At 42.3% G+C, this 6,777-nt stretch overlaps 1 long non-coding RNA gene across 1 annotated transcript in view; it reads left to right on the top strand.

Moving 5' to 3' along the window:
- The window catches only part of LOC114007528 (uncharacterized), a 143,951-nt gene extending 137,394 nt beyond the window's left edge, over positions 1-6,557 (top strand). The window contains exons 3-4 of the long non-coding RNA XR_003549142.1: positions 5,127-5,242; positions 6,385-6,557. This is a non-coding gene — a long non-coding RNA (uncharacterized LOC114007528). The remainder of the gene's footprint in view (positions 1-5,126; positions 5,243-6,384) is intronic.
- The last annotated feature ends 220 nt before the right edge of the window (positions 6,558-6,777 follow it).

Here is a 6,777-nt window from a genome sequence, read left to right as displayed (position 1 = left end):
AAGAGAGTGTTTAAACGATGATATCTGAGCAGTCGTGGTGCAGTGACTCAGTGGAGTTATTGAGTGCTTTTCAGTTTGGTGAAATTGCCTGAGCCATTTGAAACTCCTAACAGCATTATACACAACAATACTCACAAGTAAGAGTGAAGTGTAATTGTGCATCAAAATTGTTGCACCTTATTTAATGGAAACAAGCAGAAATAAAGTCTAGCAGTGGGCCTGTGACAGAGGGGTGATTGTCACACAACCCGATGTCTCAAGCCAAAGAACAATAAAGCGTCAGGAGCAAGTGATCATGGAGAGCAGACGAGAAAGAGCCAGCTCCCTGAAGCTACTCTAAGAAACAAAGAGACAGTAGAAGGACTTGCAGCAAAGTTCACAGCGCATACCTCAGTGTGCTGGACCCAATCTCTGTCGTTAGTTTGATAAAATATCTGGCATTTTCTAAGTTTTCCAGGGGACATGTTTTATTACTATAATTTTTTAAATTTAAATTTATTTATTTATGTTCATTCACTGTACATCATTATAGCATACAAAATGAGATTTTTCCATCCAGAGCACACTGTATATTGTCTCAATCAAGCACATCGACATACATGTTATTGTCAACAAATAATTTTACATTCGTTTCCTGTATGTTTTGCTTTTTTCCCCCCATCCTTGATTCCCTATCTCTTACCCTTTGCCATCTCCCACTCTCTTCCCACACTATCTCTGGTATCTATGTTTACTTTCTTTTTTTTTTGCATTTTATTGAATTACTAAGGATTTAAATATTTTCATAGCAAACACAGCTGATATATACATTTCCATGAACACAAGTCTAACTTTAGGCATCCTATAAAGTAGCACCTAGCTGGGGCTATATATCTTACTGCGGTCATCAAATAGATTTTTTTTCTGAAACTTTTTTTTTTGTAACTTAATTTACATTCTTCCCCTAAGCATCATCACAGCATACAAAATTTGATTTCCCATCCAGAATATACTGCATAGTGACTTAATCATGCATATTACTATCAAAAATTCATTTCTTGGGCCGGCAGATGGCACAGTGGGTTAGGTGGCTGGACTCCCATATGGCTGACTGCAGTTCAAGTCCTGGACCTGGCAGCTTGCTTTCTCACTTTCCCTCTCTCTCTCTCTCTCTGTTTCTCTCTGGTCAACTTAAAATAAAAAAATTCCATTTCTAGTTCCTAGGATCAGCACTCTTAGCTGCTTTTAGGTGGCCTCTGAGTTTGGTTCTTTTGTTGGCCTTATTGTTTTTGGAAAACTTTTTTTAAATTATAGAAATATTATTATCAAAAAAATTCTAGGAACTAGAAATGGAAAATCGTTGATAATAATATTTCTATAATTTATAAAAAGCTTTCCAAAATCAATAAGGCCAATCAAAGAACCAAACTCAGAGGCCACCGAAAAGCAGCTAAGAATGCTGATCCCTAGGCAAGCTCGCATTACTCACACAGTGCAGCTTCTACTTCCATGCACCTTGCAAGTGGCGCCCATCACGTGTCCTTCTGTAAGGACTTGCCAGGTCAGAGAAAGAAGTACTGCCCCTTCTTAACAGAAACACCATCTTACCCTTCTTTTTTCTTTCTTTCCATTTTTTTTTTAAATTATTAGAGGCTATATGTGCTTGCCAGAAGGAGACCGAAAGAGATGGGTCACAATGGGATGTGGTCATAGTATAATCTCTTCTCCTTCACTTCTCCATCTTGTTAGAATTTTGAGCATGCATGCACATGTGCCTGGCATATTTGCAAGTCACTGGGTCCAAGACTCAAGAACTGCATGGTCAGCACATGAGATCCAGTTCCTTTTATCACTAGGCCTCTGACTGGCTCCATCTTACTCTTTGGCAATCATCTCTATCATGGCACAACATTTTCTAGGATTAATTTTTTTTTGAGAGGTTTTTGTTATAGGGCGCATGTGCTCACCAGACAGACAGAGACAGATAGAGAGACAGAAAGCAAGAAATCACCCTCCCAGGGGGATGGCCATGCCACAATCCCTTCTCCTCCATTCTCCTCTCAGGATCTTGGGCACTCACGCACACATGCCCGGCGTGAGTTTAACCCACCGGATCCAGGACTTGAACTGCAGTCAACTATGTGAGAGTCCAGCCACATAGCCATTACGCCATCTGCTGGTCCTTCTAGGATGAAATTTTAAGGACACAGACCTTCAGATATGCTTTCATGTCTTTATAATCTGTAGGATCTTTGAGCTAACTGTAATTCATCTGTCCCTCTGAATAGTCACATTTAAGAAAAATTGTTGAATGGAAAATACACGAAATCTAGAGGCAGATAGACTTCACCTTGAAAGTAGCCTTCATCAATTAAGTAGTAGCCAAGTATTTATTAATCATGTGTATTTCTATCTTCGAAGTTATAGGATGAAGGTAAAAATCTTACCCCACAAGTTATGAGGATTAGAAATAAGGTTTGAAGTGTTAAGTGCAGTGTATGAGACATATTAGGTGCCTGAAAAAATGTAGCTGTCGTTACTGTTACATTGGGGAGACAGCCCATCACAGCTATGTGCTTTAGAGAGCATATCATTTAGTTGGGAGGGAGACACAAGTAAGCCAACAATTGAATGTGGTGTGGAAAGTGCTCAAACAGAAGAAAGCTACAGGGACACAAAGGGTGGGCACACGCAGGAAACTAGAAGGGCCCAGGCTTCCTACATGAAGCGATGCCTGAGCTGAACTTGAAGAGAAAGTGGGAGTGAGTGAATCGCTTGCCTCAGGCAAAAAAAAATGTAAAGATACCAAAGCACTCAGTACTGTAATTTCATGTTGGGACTTAGTTGTACTGTAAAGGTGTTGAGTGAAAATTTAATCCCTTCCTGATGTCCCAGGGTAGGGCCTTTGGATATGATAAGGTCCTTTCAGTGAAGCCCCTGTGACTGAGTTCTGCTGGGTTTATAAGCAGAGGGAATAAAGGGAACAAAAGAGAGAAGTTTGGGCGTACAGACCACGGCCAAAAGTTCTGCCTTCTACTATTTTATAATGCTTTTGGACTTCCGGCCACCAGAATTGTGAGTTCTTTGAATAAACCTTGGGCCAGTCGGTAGCGAGGTGGGTAAGGAGGCTGGATCCCACAGGGTCAACTGTGTGGTTCTAGTTCTAGACTCAGCAGCTTGAGGAACACAGTGGGCATGTGTGTGTGCATGCTCCAAATCCTGAAAGGACAGAGAAATGGAGGAGAAGGGGTTGTGGCATGCCTCTCCCATGTGGTGGGGTGCTTTCTCACATTCCCACTCTCTGTCTCTCTCCAGTGAGCACATGCACCCCTTCAGGCATTTATGTTAGCAATAACAAACTAAGATACTCAATAATCACTATAAATTATATTTTAATGCAGTAACATAAAAATGTTACACAGCTAGGACCAGCAGATGGTATACTGGTGACTTTGCTAGACTCCCACATAGTTGACCGTGGTTTGAGTCCCAGACCCAGCAGCTTAAAACTCATACTAGGCATATGTGCATGCGTACCCAAAATCCCGAGAGGAGATTGGAAGAGAATGGATTGTGATGTGGCCATCTTCCCTAGGGAAGGAGGGGGGTGATTTCTTGCTTTCGGTCTCTCTTGTCTCTGGGAAGTGTGCATGCCCTATAGCAAAAATCTCTCTCTAAAAAATAAAAAAATAAATTTAAAAAAGTTACATAGCAAACTATATATATGTGACCACCTGTTTTTGTAAAGGTTTTAATTTTTTTAAGGTTTTGGCCGTAGTGCACATGCATTTGCTAGAGTGAGGCAGAAGGAGGGAAAGTGAGAAATCACCCACCAGGGGGATGGCCACATCACAATTCCTTCTCCTTCATCCTCGTTTCAGGCACACATGCAAACACACCTGGTGTGATTTTCAAGCCAATAGTTTCCATTCAAACCATGGTCGGCCATATGGGAGTCCAGCACTTTTACCACCAAGCCACCTGTGGGTTCCAGTAAAATTTTATTGAAACAAAGGTCACCCATTAGGGTAAAGTAAGTAGAGCAGGGTGCTGAAAATGTAGGATCAGATCCATTCTTTATTTAAAATTATAACATCGTGTTCATCATGTATGCTTTAATTAGGATTAAAATATTGCACTAATTTATCTTTAATCTTGAGTACTGAAGTTTTTTGGCACCTCCTTAAAATTTGCACATGTGGGAAGCTAGCAAGGCAGAGTAGAGCCCAAGGGCAGACTTTCCAGTAAGGAAACACAGCATTCATGAAGGCCTTGGCATGATGGTTTTTGTTTTGTTTTGAGAGGTTTTTGCTATAGGGCACGTGCGCTCACCAGAAAGACAGAGAGACAGAGAGACAGAAAGTGAGAAATCACCCCTCGGGGGATGCCACACCGCAATCCCTTTTCCTCCTTTCTCCTCTCGGGATCTTGGGCATGCACGCACATGGGCCTGGCGTGAGTTTAAGCCATCAGGTCCGGGACTCGAACTGCGGTTGACTACATGGGAGTCCAGCGACATAACCATTATGCTAACTGCTGGTGCCATGTTTTTACGATAAATGCAAAGATGGCACATGGGGCTGCAACAAGAGGTACAGGAGGAGATGTGGCAGGAGACACACTCACAGAAGCAGCTTGGGACAGACCTCGAAAACCTTTATGTTCTAGCCTCAATAGCCAAAATTCTGAGAATGCATTACAATTTTTCATGAGAAGACTCCTAGGATAATTGTACTCTTTAAAGAAAAAAAAAAAAAGCTCTGGAAAGAGTTGAGACTAAAACATGTAAGAGACTATTGTCATCACAGGGTAGAAATTACAGTGCATGAACTAAAGAGAAGATAGTGGGAAGAGAAAGAAAGAGGTTCAACCAATGGACATCGGGAAGATGGAGGGAATGCTAAACAAATATTAAGATAATTGAAACTCTCTCCTTTCTCTGCTGGAAGGATAGTGGCTCATTCATCAATACGTTACACAGGAGGAAAAACCAGTCTCGGGAAAGATGCTAATGAGTTTAGTGTGGACATGGGAAGCTTGGAGCACAGAGAAGAGATACAAATAGTAGCATACCAGAGCATTGTTGTAATCATGGAAACCATAGAGACCGTATGATTGGGCACCTAATTTAGTCTTTTGTCTTATAGATGTCAGGCTGAGTACTGAGATCAATGTGAAACTGGAAATCCACAGTATGCAGGAACTGCAAACCTCTGAGCTTCAACCAGACTCAAAGCTTTTTGGGGGAGAAATGGTGCTAGAGGTGAGTCTGTTTATGAAGTTGCAAAGGCTTAGAACATGTAATACTATCGCCGTGGTCATAACTGAAGGAACCAGGAATTTACGCCCAAGTCCAAAATGATTGTGGATGGGGCCTGCCCCATAATCTAGCAGAAAGGGGAGCAAGATCCCACACAGCCAACTATAGTTGGAATCCTGGCTCTGGTGACTTGAAAACCATGCTGGACCCATGTGTGACCCAAAGGTATGGAAAATGGAGAAGCGATTCCAGTTAACCATATTCCACTGAGAGGCTGCTGCTTTCCCCCTCTCCTTATCTCTGTCTCCTTGTCTTTTGCTGGCAAGCCCAGGTACACTCTGGCAGTAATAATAATAAAAATAACAACAATAATAATAATAAATGGTGGTAGATATTAGTGAGGTGCTTTGGTACCAAACTCCACCCCTAGGAGCCCTTTATAGGGGAAGTGACAAAATGCCATTAGTTGGATCTAAATTAAATTATATACACAGGGATCAACAGACGGTGTAGAGGTTAAGGCACTGATCTCCCACATGTTTGACTGCAGTTTGAGTTCTGGACTTGGCAACTTGAAACTCACACTGGGTGTGATTGCACGTGTGTTCAAAATCCCAAGAGGAGGATGGAGGAGGGGGCCAGCAGTTAGTGTAATGGCTATGTCGCTGGACTCCCATGTAGTCGACCGCAGTTCACGTCCTGGACCTGGTGGCTTAAAACCCACGCCGGCTGCGTGTGCGTGTGTGCCCAAGATCCCGAGAGGAGAATGGAGGAGAAGGGATTGCGGCATGGCCATCCCCCCTGGGGGATGATTTCTCGCTTTCTGTCTCTCTGCCTGTCTGGCTAGCGCAAGCCCCCTATAGCAAAAACCTCTCCAAAAAAAAAAAAAGAGGAGGATGGAGGAGAAAGGATTGCAGTATGGCCATCCCCCTCCCCCACCGGAAGGGGTGATTTTTCACTTTCTGTTTCTCTTTCTCTGTCTCTCCAGTGAGTGCATGCACCCCATAGCAAAAATCTCTCAAAAATAAATTACATACACAAAAAGCATCAGAGCTTAATGGAATCAATCATTCTAAGGTAACAATAAGATAACTGGAGCATTGGAGAACGGTTGTATCTTGATTAACAATGAGCTATTGTTTCAGTTCTCTCTGATGCCTGCTGTATGAACCTTTGGGCCTTAGAAGCCCTGGGACCCAGCCTAACTCTACAGCTGCTAAAATGGATTTTGGTACATTCATTTCTTGTTCATCTTCATCAGCCTTCATCACAATAAGTAATGTATGTAGTATTTCCTGATGAAGTCAGAAGACTGAAGTCTGTGGGTAAGCTTATGTCAAAAACCACAACACCCTGGGGCCAGCAGGTGGTATGGTAGTTAAGGTGTTCTCTCATGGCTGACTGTGGTTCTAGTCCCAAACCTAGCAGCTTGCTTTCTCACTTTCCCTATCTCTATTTCTGTCTCTCTCTGGTGAGCGTGTGTGCCCTGTAGCAAATTAAATAATAATAACAATAAGAAGAAGAGGAACTAAAATTAA

This window comes from Tupaia chinensis, unplaced genomic scaffold (assembly GCF_000334495.1).
Source record: "Tupaia chinensis unplaced genomic scaffold, TupChi_1.0 Scaffold000028_1, whole genome shotgun sequence".
Classification (NCBI taxonomy): domain Eukaryota; kingdom Metazoa; phylum Chordata; class Mammalia; order Scandentia; family Tupaiidae; genus Tupaia; species Tupaia belangeri.
The sequence above is the reverse complement of the archived record's forward strand: the minus strand, read 5'-3'. Positions and strand labels throughout refer to the sequence as shown.